Source organism: Amblyomma maculatum, chromosome 5 (assembly GCF_055883805.1).
Source record: "Amblyomma maculatum isolate TAMU_Amacu chromosome 5, ASM5588380v1, whole genome shotgun sequence".
NCBI classification, from domain to species: Eukaryota; Metazoa; Arthropoda; class Arachnida; order Ixodida; family Ixodidae; genus Amblyomma; species Amblyomma maculatum.
The window spans coordinates 420,010-435,586 of NC_139348.1; the positions used below are offsets into that span (position 1 = coordinate 420,010).

The 15,577-nt window shown below is 45.1% G+C and overlaps 1 long non-coding RNA gene across 1 annotated transcript; it reads left to right on the plus strand.

The window, feature by feature from the left end:
• Nucleotides 1-1,311: 1,311 nt before the first annotated feature.
• LOC146187597 (uncharacterized) lies at nt 1,312-14,693 on the plus strand. Its single transcript, XR_014707137.1, has 3 exons — nt 1,312-1,386; nt 3,648-3,734; nt 14,394-14,693. It is a non-coding gene; the product is annotated as an uncharacterized LOC146187597 (long non-coding RNA).
• Nucleotides 14,694-15,577: the final 884 nt, after the last annotated feature.

Below are 15,577 nucleotides of genomic sequence, written 5' to 3' on the forward strand. Positions count from 1 at the left end.
CTGCGAACTCTGCCTACAAGCTGCGCTGCCACTGTATTGCAGAAACATCACGCCGCTACACGTAGCTATGAAATGAAAGCGCCTGTGTCTCGTCTGCCCTTCTCTGTCCATTGTGAAGTTTGCGCTGTTTTTGCTTTGTATGGAATCTTTTTTTTTTATCGCGGTCGACGCTGCGAATTGCGGTATCTCTAGAGAGCAAAATACGTGTACGTACGCTTTTGAGTAGATATACTGAAATCGAAATGTCCATTCAGAGTGAAACTATCTTGATATGATGTCAATGTTCAGGTGGAGTTTTCCGTATCACTGATGTTAGGTATAGTGAAAATATACAGTATTTGCATAAGGACCTTTTGAGTAACTATAAAGGCTGAAGTAGCTTTATTGGGGAAAAATTGACCGCTGCGACCTTGCTACATGTGTCGGAATCCATGCACTATAGGAAAGAACAGAACTATGAAACAAGTTGGTCGCGGCATAAAAAAAAAAAACAATTCCTGCATTCGCTTTTCGACACTTGCCGTTTTACTACCGCATACGACCAACATTCCGTAGGTTTCACTTTTCAGTCTTCGAAGTGGAAACAGGATCGGCACCGAGTCATGCTTCTGAAAAGATCGCTTTGGTGACTTATATGCAAGTTGCAACACCCTTGTAAGGCCGCGGTGGCCCATTCTTTAAAGGGGCCCACAAACACCTCCCGAGCACTCCTCACAAACTATCTCAGTCGCTAGATTATGCTGCGATACACATTTGAACGCAATAATAATACACGTCTACGCGCAGTGCAGGTCCCACAATCCCATTCGACAGTTGGCACGTTCTTTCCTTCGACTTTTGCCAGTCCTCCTCCTCCTCTGTGCAACGCTGCTACGTGCATGCGTTTTCGAATGACTATTGGTCTGCTTCTTTGCGACGTCACAAAGCCATTAAACTATCGCTTATGCCAGAAAAATGGAAATACGCTTAACTTTTAATTATCAGGAAAGAAAATTAGGATGTTCTCTAGACAGAAACATTTTTTCAAAGCTTTTTTTTCCTGCACTTCCGGTCTCGCGCGCGCACGCGCGCATCTTTGCCCTTCGCGCAGGCACCACGGCAATCGCGGCGCGGTCGCAAGCGGCTGTCTCGTTTCAGTTCCTAGCAGTGTACTTGCGGGGCACTTTCCGCCTGTGAATGTTCTCGTTTGTTGTGTCGCCCATGCGAAATGAACTTCGAAGTCGGCTTACAGGTTTACAGCATATAGTCGGTGCTTTAAATGTCGGGCCCCAATCCCCTGCGCCTTACGTAGTGCAGCAAAATTTCGGAGGCAACCGCTGCTTCGTTCCTGTGTCCACCAAACCAAAATACGCACCTCGGATGAAGTCAAGGCGACAACATACGCTGGTAAGTAATGTGTTTACTAGCTTGAACATAGCGCACAGATAAGCGACGGTTTCACAGGTGCAATGAGTTAGTCATTGTTGTGATGCATCATTACTGTGGCGACTATTAAAATCCTACCGTCTTAACCGTTGACTTGATTGCGTGAAACTACTCACGGAGGTTGCATTTTGTCTCGTAGTAAGTTTGTAGGTTATAAACTTTTGCCTTATAGTAAATTACCTAAGACAACTGCGCCTACCTGGCTCGGCCGTGCGCGAACCCGCGGAATCGTGCGCCGGCGTTGGCGGCTTTCGGCCCCGATCCCGGTACAGACTGCGGGTTTGCATTGTACGCAGCAGCAACGAATTAAGCACCCTTACCTAACTTCCTACGAGCAAATAAAGTTTACCGTAATATCAAAGCTCCGTGCGCAGTTTCACCACAAACGACTGAGCGGTAGAGCCGGAGAGGTACAAGCCGCCGCGGTAAACATGTATTAGGATACGCATGCTGTATCTGGCCCTTGCAAGGTTTCACATGACGTGCAGTGATGAGGACGCACCGAAGAAACAAAGAAAACGACTTTATTTCGAGATTATTCCTAGAGAATCGCTCTCCTCGGCGAAAAACTGTGCTTTCTTAGTTTTATAACCTTGTTGTTTCTTATGCTTGAGCCGGTGTACATTCGAATGTATGTGACACTTTAATATTTTTTTTGTCACCATGTCTTTCTTTTATGTTCTGCGCGTTAAAGATACTCAAAGTGTGTACAAGAGTCAGTGGCAAGTGAATGTAAATACATGTACATTTCTCACACTTTGTTTCCGACACAGCCCCTGTCCATATTGCACATTTCTTTTACTTGCTGATCTTTTTTTTTTTCGCTAGCAGATCACTGTAATAATATGACTGTCTGTCGTCCATGTCAAACAGGGCTAAAAACCTCTTCAAGCTACTGTATTAGTAGCCTTTTGTTCCTACCTTAGCATTTGTTTTTCTGTCGACAGGAGGAAAAAGATCTGAATGAAGGTGATTGAGTCGCTCAGCAGTTTAAATTGCCGCTAAGAACACTGTATTATTTCGCGCACATAATAATAATCAGCATAATTACACTGTTGTCTTGTAAACTGTGTAGCTTAACGGATGGGAAACAGCAAGCCCATGAAAAGAGAGGTGTTACATGGTCACTTGTGAAGCCGGCTCACTTGAAATTTCCATTTACTTCTAGTTTGGCCTCAAAAACTCTGACTGGCATAATTATTCGCAATCTAGCCTTACACACCTTGAACCCACAGTTGCTCTGCCTTTTTTACTTTTGTTTCAAGCGGCAGCTTTGATATAATACTTGAAAGGCCTGCGAGCGGTCGCACACCATGTGTAGTTGCCGCGATAAGCAAACAGCAACATGTTTTGTGTGCACTTTTGCTTAGCCGCAGCCACAAGGAAAACGAAGAGATATGGGTACAAGATTGCACTCACTCATACAACAAAAGTCATATGAAACTGCGCTCCAGCTATTGTCAGCCGCAGCAAACATATTGAAACAATTTTCTTGGCTCCAGTGGCCAATTCTTTGCGGCGCTGATGCCAGTCTCAAGAGAACTGTGAGTTGAGCTAGTTGGTGCATCATTTTTTAAAAATACACAGCGCAACAAACATAGGACAAGCGAGTAGACGGGAACAGCGCTGACTATCAACTGCATGATTTATTGAAAGAACACGAATATATACAAAAATGTTCTGACAACCAAGTGCGCATGTTCGTAGATAAAACATTCAGAGCATTTTTGTATATATTAGTGTTCTTTCAATAAATCATGCAGTTGATAGTCAGCGCTGTTCCCGTCTACTCGCTTGTCCTATGTTTGTTGCGCTGTGTATTTTTAAAAAATGATGCCAGTCTGTTTAGCATTTAGGTTAAGCACACTGGCAGTTGTACTGTGTAATTGACTAGTCATTGTGAAGAGCAAATCTGTGTCTGTGAGCAGCAATCAGTTCTTCTTTTGACGGTCTTTCATAGGCATCCGTCATAAAGTGACGCTCTGAAGCTGTGCTTGCAGCTGTCTCTCTGTGCGAAGAGCCCTCAGACCGTTTCTCCACATCTTGGAGGAGCTTGTGGACGTACGCTGCATGAAATAGTCATCGAGATTACAACAGTGCACTTAGTTTTTCGTGTAATATTATAAGTAGAACAAACTTTCAACTTACAAAACGCAGGCTGCGTTTTCACTGGAGCGACACTGAAATGTCCTTTCCTTGCTTTTGCCATCTTTACTTTCCAGCGGTCATCTCCTTTTTTTTGTCTGTGCCTGGAGCCTTGAGGAATTTTCATTAAAGTGAATTACAGCCAGATGTGACCTATAAAGAAGGTAAATATGAATTAATTTTTCATACTTTGGAAAAAAATGTGTTTCTTGTTGCCTACCAGCAAAATTATACAGAAGAGGCTACCATAAGGAACCATTATACATTATATTCACAACACTGCAGCAGAAATTGCTTCTGATTTAGCTACTATGTTCAGCGCCTTTAGAATTAAGAATGTGATGCAATGATCTCCAAGCAGCAAAATGAATGTATGACATGGGCTATACAACATCATATCGTGAATCACCTGTGTTCTCCCTGCTGTTGTATTCTAGCGATCATTAGTTCAAGTGGTCAAGTGAACCTTGAGCATTCTTGCAGCTTCAATACAGTAGCCTCGGGACATTCGAGATGGTTCTAGAGGGGTCGGAAACTTGCGCTGTTAACTTACAGTTCTTTAAAAACTGCCTTTGTCTTGGGACTGCACTAAGGTGAGGAGCACAAAAGAGAGACGAGGTGTTTTTTCAGCCTGCGCTTCATGCTTGTCCTCAACTTCGTTCTTTATGTCATCCCATCTGCCTATTTTAACATAAGAGCAGTGACTTCCAATGAGGACCCTTAGATGGCCTGTGCAGTCTGCAGCCTCCTGTCTCACTTTTTCTATGGAAGGGGATTATAGAATGGCTAGTGCTACCATGCTAGCAATTATGTTTTACGATATTATATGAAGCATTCTTAGAATGTCAGAAGTGTGCACCGCAGTCTCCTCAAAATGTATGAAAACTACCCTTGACATGGCAGCAGTCTTGAGATTCGAAGAGAAAGACAAAAGATAGGTTCAGCTAATTTTACAGCAGAGTATTTGATGTCAGGATGGAAGGATTGTGGAAAATTTCTCATTTGGTGCATACTTTGAGCAGGAGTTGGGATTCACTTGACATAGTGGGTGCCCTTTTTTGGCAGATGTCAGAATTGACTCCTGTGAGTCGTAATTGTAAGGTCTCATATTACCTGGCCTGATAACATGACAGCTCCAGATCAAGCACTGTACTAAGAGGAGTGCTGGTCGTAGTGGCTATTGTAGCATTAACTAAACGCGATCTGCTTAGTTGGGCTACTTAGCAAGTTGAAGAATCGAAAGGAGGAAAAAGATATGGTGCGAATGAAGCACAGGCTTTCATAGATGAACTTCTGTTTTTTTTTGTTTTTTACTGAGTTCTATTTGCTCTGGCCTCTGTTCCTTTTACAATGACAATATTATGAACATACATTAAATGCTTCATGCAAGGATTGATTGTTTGCATATGCAATGCAGAAAAGTTGGAATGCGTACTGGCACTGGAGTAAAAAATAATGTCGTATCCTTCTCTTTCATTCAACTTACCTTGCTTGCATCCCATCATCCGAGTATGCAATTGATTTGGGAGCAAATCTGATGACCAAATTATGAAATGATTCAAGGGAGGATGTTTGGGCTTTAGGGGAGAGTTGTCGAATGTCCTTCAGGAACAGGGAGTTCATGAGAATGCAGTTTAGCTTCCTGAAAGCACATGAATCTGTAAAAAATGTACATATATACATATATATAGCATTTAAAGGAGCGAACAGTCTGCGAGTGCAAGGCAAACATTTTTTTATGTTTATACTGTTGACATTTACAGGAATTCCTCTTATGATGATTATTGGAATAAAGAGCATTAACTGCAAAGCGGAAGGAAAAACAACGCGCCGGCGGTATATATATATATATATATCTATATATATATATATATATATATATATATATATATATGTTTTCTTCTTTTGTTTAGCCCTCACATCTGTTAGCGAAAACCTCAAAGTATTTCACCATTCTACTGTCCCACATATTTACTTACTTCTTTTTTTTTTTATTCTTTCTTTGAGGTTCATCTCCCGTCGCAAGTTGCTCGAACTTTACTCGCCGCTGTCAGGTTCTTCTAACCAGCAGTGTCCACCTGGTTTTCTCATCACGCTGGGCGCTCCCATCTTTTAGTGAGAACAAGAAAAATAATTTTCTCACCACCTGCAGCAAACACCTTCCCCCACCTGTTTTCGTCTTTTTTTTTTTCTTTTTTTTCCCTTCCAAGGTTGTTCCGCGGTTGCCTGTATTGTGTCTTGTACTGTATACAGATGACTCGCGGTGGCCGGTGCCTTGGGTTGATGGCCCATTGGGCCTAGCCTGCTCTCCGCAGCTGTGTGTGTATGTGTGTGTTGTGCGTGTCCAGCTGACTCACCTGTGTGTGCCCATATTGTTTGTATCACCTCTGGCCAACCCTATAAGAAGACAAACAAGAATCATCTACCATCAGTCTTGAGAAAGGCAGGGCTCCTGCCGAAACGTCGACTACAAATAAACTTGGAAACAGTATGAAGCAATTTTTCACTTTTATGTAACCTCTAGCAACCAAGTAGGTCTATTTACTTATGCTATATATATATATATATATATATATATATATATATATATATATATATATATATATATATATATATATATATATATATATCAAGGGGAAATGAGGGTGCTCGTTATAATACATGAAGGAAAGAAGCCTACAGTCGACGAGGCCAAGGAAAGCGGTGGGGATGGTACTTTTATGTCTTTTTTTTTGTTAATGTTTACTTGGATAATCATCGAAATTAGTAATGTAATCTGTTTAGGGGAAGATAATTAGAAACAAAGTAGAAGAAAAAACAACGTGCCGATGGTGGGATCCGAACCCACGACCTCCGAATAACGTGTCCGGTGCTCTTCCAACTGAGCTACATCGGCCGCTGTCCCCCCTGCTACTTTCTTGGGTATTTATGTTGTCTGTATACGAACCTTGAGAGTGTTCACCAGCGCCACCCTCAGCCATAGCGGCGGACGTGGGACGTCCTTTGTTGCCGCCAGCGTCACGTAGAACGTGATCAAGAACGAGGGCGAAAGCTGTGCTAGAACCCTCTTACGCTACCTATGGCTTCAAGACTGCCAGAACCGAGACCCCCGTAAGCTACAAGCAGATCAATCAAGGGGAAATGAGGGTGCTCGTTATAATACATGAAGGAAAGAAGCCTACAGTCGGCGAGGCCAAGGAAAACGTTGGGGATGGTACTTTTATGTCTTTTTTTTTTTGTTAATGTTTACTTGGATAATCATCGAAATTAGTAATGTAATCTGTTTAGGGGAAGATAATTAGAAACAAAGTAGAAGAAAAAACAACGTGCCGATGGTGGGATCCGAACCCACGACCTCCGAATAACGCGTCCGGTGCTCTTCCAACTGAGCTACATCGGCCGCTGTCCCCCCTGCTACTTTCTTGGGTATTTATGTTGTCTGTATACGAACCTTGAGAGTGTTCACCAGCGCCACCCTCAGCCATAGCGGCTTTCGCCCTCGCTCAGCTTTCGCCCTCGCTCTTGATCACGTTCTACGTGACGCTGGCGGCAACAAAGGACGTCCCACGTCCGCCGCTATGGCTGAGGGTGGCGCTGGTGAACACTCTCATGGTTCGTATACAGACAACATAAATACCCAAGAAAGTAGCAGGGGGGACAGCGGCCGTTGTAGCTCAGTTGGAAGAGCACCGGACGCGTTATTCGGAGGTCGTGGGTTCGGATCCCACCATCGGCACGTTGTTTTTTCTTCTACTTTGTTTCTAATTATCTTCCCCTAAACAGATTACATTACTAATTTCGATGATTATCCAAGTAAACATTAACAAAAAAAAGACATAAAAGTGCCATCCCCAACGCTTTCCTTGGCCTCGCCGACTGTAGGCTTCTTTCCTTCATGTATTATAACGAGCACCCTCATTTCCCCTTGATTGATCTGCTTGTAGCTTACGGGGGTCTCGGTTCTGGCAGTCTTGAAACCATAGGTAGCGTAAGAGGGTTCTAGCACAGCTTTCGCCCTCGCTCTTGATCACGTTCTACGTGACGCTGGCGGCAACAAAGGACGTCCCACGTCCGCCGCTATGGCTGAGGGTGGCGCTGGTGAACACTCTCAAGGTTCGTATACAGACAACATAAATACCCAAGAAAGTAGCAGGGGGGACAGCGGCCGATGTAGCTCAGTTGGAAGAGCACCGGACGCGTTATTCGGAGGTCGTGGGTTCGGATCCCACCATCGGCACGTTGTTTTTTCTTCTACTTTGTTTCTAATTATCTTCCCCTAAACAGATTACATTACTAATTTCGATGATTATCCAAGTAAACATTAACAAAAAAAAAGACATAAAAGTACCATCCCCAACGCTTTCCTTGGCCTCGCCGACTGTAGGCTTCTTTCCTTCATATATATATATATATATATATATATATATATATATATATATATATATATATATATATATATTTATATATATATTTGACTGATGAGTTGGTAGTGATGGTGTGTATTCTAGTCAGTCATAGATGCTGAACCTGCTTGCAGCTGTTGCATAGCAGTTGAAAACAGTTTTAGCAACATATTTGTTAAAAGTCTCGTGACGCTGGGACTAAGTTGACCCGGCCTTCACTTGGTAGCGTGCAGAGACTCCGGGTTCATGAAGGATTGAATCTTCGAAGTTGATAAAATATATAACTTCAAGAAAACTTATTCACATGATTATTTACATGAAAAATAAGGGTACATCAGCAAAATGGCAAGCGTTAAGAGTTCATAGCGAGAAGCGTCTGGATGAGCCGTTTACCCAGGGCTCAGAGCGTCATTTCGTGCTCTGCAGCGTCCTTAAAGCCCCCTATGTCCAGCCCCTCTCTGAAGATGCTGACCAACCAGTTCCAGGGCACGCCCCTCAGATATCGGCATCCAATCGAACACATCACTGCACTGATGGTCTGATGCACTGACTGGTCCAGCATTGTTTCGTTGGGCGTGGTCACTTGTTGGCGGGAAGAGCTTGGGAACGGCGAGGAGGTACATTTCTATTCTTCTGCAAAGATTCGATATGCTGGTTCCGGTAAGTGGATTTCCTTCTCAGAAACCCAAGTGCACGTGCGCGCCGCATACTGCTCCCAGCATTGTCCCTTTCCAACAATTGCAAATCTTTCCTGCATTCCCGGGAAATCCTCTAATGGCCGTAATCACCTTGCTCCTTTCTTGTCCTGTACGTCAGCGGACGTGTCACTCTGTCGTCTCCTTTGGACAGTAGGCATTCCTCACTGGACGATAGCGCTTCTCGACGGGAAGGGTGAACAACTGAACGAAAGCACTTCCGGCTATTTCCCGCAGGGGGACATTTCTTTGTATTTTTCTAGACATTCCCTTGACAGGGCCAATTTGGCATTTGCAGGGTCTCTACAAAGCAAAACAGGCTTACACAAAAGGATTCATGGAAACAGGCTCACTTAGCGCCCTTTGTACCAACAGCACATATCCACAGCACTTATCCATGCCCACAGGCGAACAATAGAGCGCGCAAGTGCGGATGATGCACGGTCATAACAGCCTCCTCCCCCGCCAGTAGAGTCTCGGAGGGCAGCAGTCGCAGCTGCTGCATGATGGGACGACTTAATGGCCTGCACATGAATGCTTGAAGCTCGATGTTGCTTGTCGCGTTGTCTTGATTGTCGTAGGCCAAATTGCTTGAGCTGTCTCTGAAACTCAACCACATGTCCAAGCAAGCACTCGGCTCCCGTCTGAAGAGACCAGGTTAAAAGAAAACTGCCATCGTTGTTCGAGAAAAGCCCACACTCAAGACGTTCAGGACCCACGTATGCCTAGAAAAACCAAACGTGCTGCTTTACATAGTCACACATATACAAGCGCACGAAAAAAAAAAAACCTGATTATTATTTTGGATACATGGTGAGGAACACCTCGGACCGCTTAGAAACAGCGGCTAAGCGCGTCCGCATTCCCATTTAACTTCCCCTTTTTGTATCTTATTTCAAAATTGTACTGCTGTAAAATCAAGCTCCACCTCAGAAGGCGACTGTTCTTCGATGTCGCAGTTTGCAGCCAAAAAGGGGAAAATGGTCCGTTTCTACGGTGAATTTGGCCCCTCCAAGATAGCACTGCAAATTTTGAATGGCCCATACAATGCAAGCGCACTCTTTCTCTGACGCGCAATAAGCCCTCTCTCTAGAACTCAGTTTTCTGCTCAGGTAGAGCACGGGGTGCTCATTACCGTCATCTCTCTGGCAGAGAACAGCACCTAGCCCTCGATCACTGGCATCACACTGGACCGTGAATTCTCGGTCATAGTCTGGAGCTCGCAATACCGGACGGCTAATCAGCACAGCCTTCAGGTTTACGAAGGAGGCTTCCTTTTGTTCGTCCCAAACTACATTTGTCGGTTCTGTCTTGTGGAGAGCGTCGGTCAGAGGGCTGGCCAAAGCTGAATAGTTAGGGATGTAGTGATTGTAGTATCCAGTCAGACCCAGGAATGCTCGAATTTCCGTCTTCGTGCTCGGCCGCGGGTAGTCTGCTACCGCAGAAATCTTAATCTCGCTGGGTTTCCTGAAACCTTGACCTACATTGTGACCCAAGTAGTCCACGGTCGCCCTTGCCAAGCAACATTTCTCGGCCTTTACGGTTAGTCCAGCTTGACGCAAAAGGCTCAGTACAGCTCTTAGATGTACCATATGGTCCGCCCATGAGTCGGAAAAAACCGCAATGTCATCTAAATAAGGCACCGCGAATGTTTCACACCCCTTTTAAACCCTATCCATGAGTCGGGAAAAACAAAATGGAGCATTTTTGAGCCCGAAACTCATCGTTGTTGGCTGGTAGCTGCCCGTCGGAGTGACGAAAGCCGCGTATCTGCTGGCGCGTTCACTGAGCGGTACTTGCCAGTATCCTCGAGTAAGGTCCAGCGTAGTCACATATGCCGCTCTACTGACCTGTTCTACTCTCTCCTCAATATTCGGAATAGGATACACTTGATCCCTGGTGAGAGAATTTAGCTTTCGGTAGTCTACCACAGGCCTAGGGTCTTTACCTGGAGCTTCTGCTAAGATCATAGGCGAAGCATAATCGCTTTCCGAGGGTTTTATTACTCCCAATTCCAGCATGCGAGTTACTTCCCTATCCAGAATTTCTCTTTGCCTTGGAGAGAATCGGTAGCACCTTGATCGCACTGGCACGCCTGAAGTCAGCTCAATATCGTGCTCAGTCAAATCAGTCCTGCCTGGCCTGTCCACGAAGCAGGCCTCAAACTCTGTTATTATCTCGCCCAGATCGGACAGCTGGGATTTCTTTAGTTCTCCTCTCTGCTCCGGCTTTTTGAGAAGCTCCTGAGCGTTGCTTCCTTTTCCGCTGAGGCAAATCAAGTTGTCCCCCCTCTCCTCGGGAAGGTTTAACGTTAGATTTACCACGGCTTGCTCCATAGCTAAGTCCTCTCGGGTTCCACTTAAAAGTCTCGTCAGATTACTAGACACTGGCGGCAAGAGGTTACTCTCCAGAACGTCCTCATTCCGCGTCTCATCAAGCTCACTTTAAAGTTGACTTATCTGAGATGCCTCGCCCTCAAAGTTTTCTGACCTGCTATCTTCCGCATCTACCACTGTTTTAACTGCCGTTTCCTCCGCTGTGGATTTTTCTGGAATGAGCAGTGTAGCTAGTTCTCGCGCCTTTGAACGTGTTAAGGCCTGCACATCTCTGTCTCCGAAAATCAGAAGGCAAGCCTTTACCTTCTCGTAGTTGTCCGCGTCCTCCTTGCTTAGCCGCGCGACAACCTCCGCTGCCTCGCAGGGCAGAACCGTCAATAATCTCTGAGACCACGTGTCTCGCTGGAAGGACAGTTTTTCGCAAGTTCGCTCAAAGTTAGCCAGATACAGACCGATATCCCCTGATGTCACATATGGCTGCATGTACTTTGACATCTTGAAATCTGCCTCCTTGTTGAGAAGAGGTACCGCTAGCTGGGGACAATTGCCCGACCTCTTGCTCAAATCTAGTTCTAATTTCCGGAGCTCAATTTCTAGCTCCAGCCTTTTTGCTTCTCTTTCAATTTCACGCTTCTTTTTCTCTTTTTCCCTCTCAAGTTCACGCTCACGCCTCTGTTCCTCTTTTTCCCGCTCTTTCTGCTGTCTGAGTTGCTCCTCCTTTTTTTGTTCGATGAGGTTCCATGCTTCCCTGAGCTCCTCATCATCGGCTCCCAAATCATTGATTGCCTTTAAAATCAAGGGTTTTCGTGCCAAACCACTTGTATCAATTCCCAATTCCTGACACAGTTGCAACAGTTCCGGTTTCTGCAGCTTTTGTAAGTCCATGATCGCTCCGAGTGTCGGCTACTTCCAAAACAACTGTGCAAACTACCAAACCTATAGGCGTTTCAACACTTTTTACCAGTTCTAAAATATAACCCTGTTCTAGAACCTGGTCCACATCAGAAGAAAAGCCAAGCACTCACCCACACATGCGATCGATGTTCCGAGCTGCTTTCTTGTTGGCCGATTGTCGCTCCTGCTTGTTGCTTGGGATGCCACCTCCGATCACAAGATGTTGTGGCTTGTAGCTTCAGATCCACCTCCAATCACCAGATGTTGTGGCTTGTAGATTCAGATCCCAACGCTGGTCACCAGTTGTTGTGACGCTGGGACTAAGTTGACCCGGCCTTCACTTGGTAGCGTGCAGAGACTCCGGGTTCATGAAGGATTGAATCTTCGAAGTTGGGAAAATATATACAAGCAGGTTTAATGGCACTTTAAGAAAACTTATTTACATGATTATTTACATGAAAAAGAAGGGTACATCAGCAAAATGGCAAGCGTTAAGAGTTCATAGCGAGAAGCGTCTGGATGAGCCGTTTACCCAGGGCTCAGAGCGTCATTTCGTGCTCTGCAGCGTCCTTAAAGCCCCCTATGTCCAGCCCCTCTCTGAAGACGCTGACCAACCAGTTCCAGGGCACGCCCCTCAGATATCGGCATCCAATCGAACACATCACTGCACTGATGGTCTGATGCACTGACTGGTCCGGCATTGTTTCGTTGGGCGTGGTCACTTGTTGGCGGGAAGAGCTTGGGAACGGCGAGGAGGTACATTTCTATTCTTCAGCAAAGATTCGATATGCTGGTTCCGGTAAGTGGATTTCCTTCTCAGAAACCCAAGTGCACGTGCGCGCCGCATACTGCTCCCAGCATTGTCCCTTTCCAACAATTGCAAATCTTTCCTGCATTCCCGGGAAATCCTCTAATGGCCGTAATCACCTTGCTCTTTTCTTGTCCTGTACGTCAGCGGACGTGTCACTCTGTTGTCTCCTTTGGACAGTAGGCATTCCTCACTGGACGATAGCGCTTCTCGACGGGAAGGGTGAACAATTGAACGAAAGCACTTCCGGCTATTTCCCGCAGGGGGACATTTCTTTGTATTTTTCTAGATGTTCCCTTGACAGGGCCAATTTGGCATTTGCAGGGTCTCTACAAAGCAAAACAGGCTTACACAAAAGGATTCATGGAAACAGGCTCACTTAGCGCCCTTTGTACCAACAGCACATATCCACAGCACTTATCGATGCCCACAGGCGAACAATAGAGCGCGCAAGTGCGGATGATGCACGGTCATAACAAAAGACACCTGGTCTTGTACTGCTATTTTACTGTGACAAGAAATCTAAGAGGTGTTGTTGACCAAACAATTGACAGTATAAGAAAGTATAGAACATCCCATTGTTTTTGTGTTTCTTACTGGCGTTATAACCAAGCTGCCTCAGTATTAAATTAATCTCGCAGTCTCAGCACTCACATTTACATTATGTTGTTTCTTCACTTCATTATGGGTTTCTTTCTTGGCTATGTCTTGCTGTAATGTGCGGATGTGTAAAAAGGTTTTTCCGTGAAGTTCTATTTGTATACCTATCTCTTAAATTTATCATAGGTTGACAAATGCCACAAGTGTGAGCCGTGCACCTTCCAAACAACATCAAAGTGAAAAACTTTAGAAAAAAAACCTATACAAAACAGATTACCTCTGCTCATCCATTGCCTGTTTGCAAGGAGCTAATGCAGGCATTTGCTGTATGGTCTATCATGGCCATCACGCTTATCGCATATGTGGTTCAACAGGCTGCACTACATGCTGATGATCAGGTCATCATTACCCTGGCCCAGGGCAGCAACATAGACTTGTGATTGTCTGGATTCATGGTTCTATTGCTTCACAGCCCTTTGACCTGCTCACAGCTTTTAACTTAGTAAATGCAGTATAGAATAATGTTATTACCATGTATTCGCCCTAATTATTAAAGCAAGCAACTGCATGCATCTTTAGTAATGCGCCAAGCATCAAAGTAGTGCTGTATGGGCGATTTGCTGCTCTTGCAATATGTCCAGATAGCTGGGTGGCAGTTTGTAGATAGATGAAATTAAAACCTCATTACATAATAATATATGTCAGCAAATGTACCTCTTCCCCAGTGGTTTACCACGATGAAACATTTTGTAATTCAATTGTTTGTATTATATAATGATTAATTTGATTCTTTTTATATATAGACATGCAAGCAGCACTTGCCAAGGGCACTCTTGGTGAGGCTGAAATAAATTTCTCCTAATAACATGCAGAAATTGTCGCCTTTTGTTAAAGACTGCACTGAGACTCGTTAGTTGAGGCCAGGCCCCCTGATCGCACTATTGGGCACTGCAGCTGACTTCACACAGTTAATAGGAATTGCAGCTTGCCAATTTTCGTATCGCAGCATTGCCTTACCTCTCCTATTCTTACCTGTTCCCATTGTAGAATATGGTTAGTCTGAATGATAACAACGTTGTACGTGCAGTACTTGGCGCTGTAGCCCGGGGAGTCGCAACGCCCATCTCCTGCGAGGTCCACTTCCATTCCATCCAGCTGGCTGATGATCTGTACCCGCTGTTCCTGGAAAATCTGGGACAAAAATAAATGTGCATTTGTGAGCCACTTGTAACATTGTGCCGAACTGTGTCACTCGATCGTTGCACTACTGCATGCGCGCGCTGTTTTTTCTTTTTTTATTACGCAAGCTTGCCATAAGGCATATTATAAGAACCCGTGCAAATTATTTTCCGTTAGGAACCGGAGAAGGCTCCTGCTCTTATTGCTGTCGGTGAGCCATTTGGAGAAGTCCTCTTCCCTTGTTGCGGTTTATCTCCCCCCCCCGCCCTTTCCGCAGGAAAAATCTAGTTGTGTATAACTCCTGTCTATGCTCCTGTCAAAACCAACTCTTACACTTCCGATCGGCAGCTGATCGCTTAGGGATAAACAGGCACAACTTTGAGCGACTAAGCCAGTTCACGCCCAGTTAACGCGAGTGATAACGTTTATTTTGCGATCCCCCCCTCCCCCCTTTTTGCTGAAGGGTAAAGCCTCTTGGCACTTTTTTTTCTGTTTCCTTCTCTTCATTCCTGACAGTGTCCCTCCTTCTCCTCTTATCAACGCCCATCTCGGTTTCACGTGTTTCTTTCCTGGCTGCCTCGGTGGGTGAACTTGGACGCGGCTCCATTCGCGCGACATTTCAGAGTGCGCTCTGTACAAACACCACATGGCGTAAAAAAAAAGAAAAAAAAATGCTACAGGGCGGGAGTCATGCTGCGATAATAATCGGGCACCGAACAGAGTTTGTTTACTTCCTGTCGGCGCGCGCGTTCTCCGTTGCAGTCAGCTGACGCCGAACCACGACTGACAAACTACACCACAGCGCACAACTACGTAGTCCCCTTCTCCTCATCCCCTTCCTTTTTTTTTTTACAATCGATCGTTATCTTCCACGAAGGGGCATCGTATAGTCAAACGCAAGAGGAGCCTAAACACGAAGGTTTCAAGGTTCGGGCGGTTCGGGCAAGGTGCACGGGAGAGTTCCCCCGCAACGCCCGGAAGACCGTTCTCTGTGATCTCGATTCTGAATTTCTAATCTTTCGCTAACATCTCATGCCCTTGCTGCGGTACGGATATTATGGCCCCCGAGCTCGAAAAGCGACTTCGGCGAAT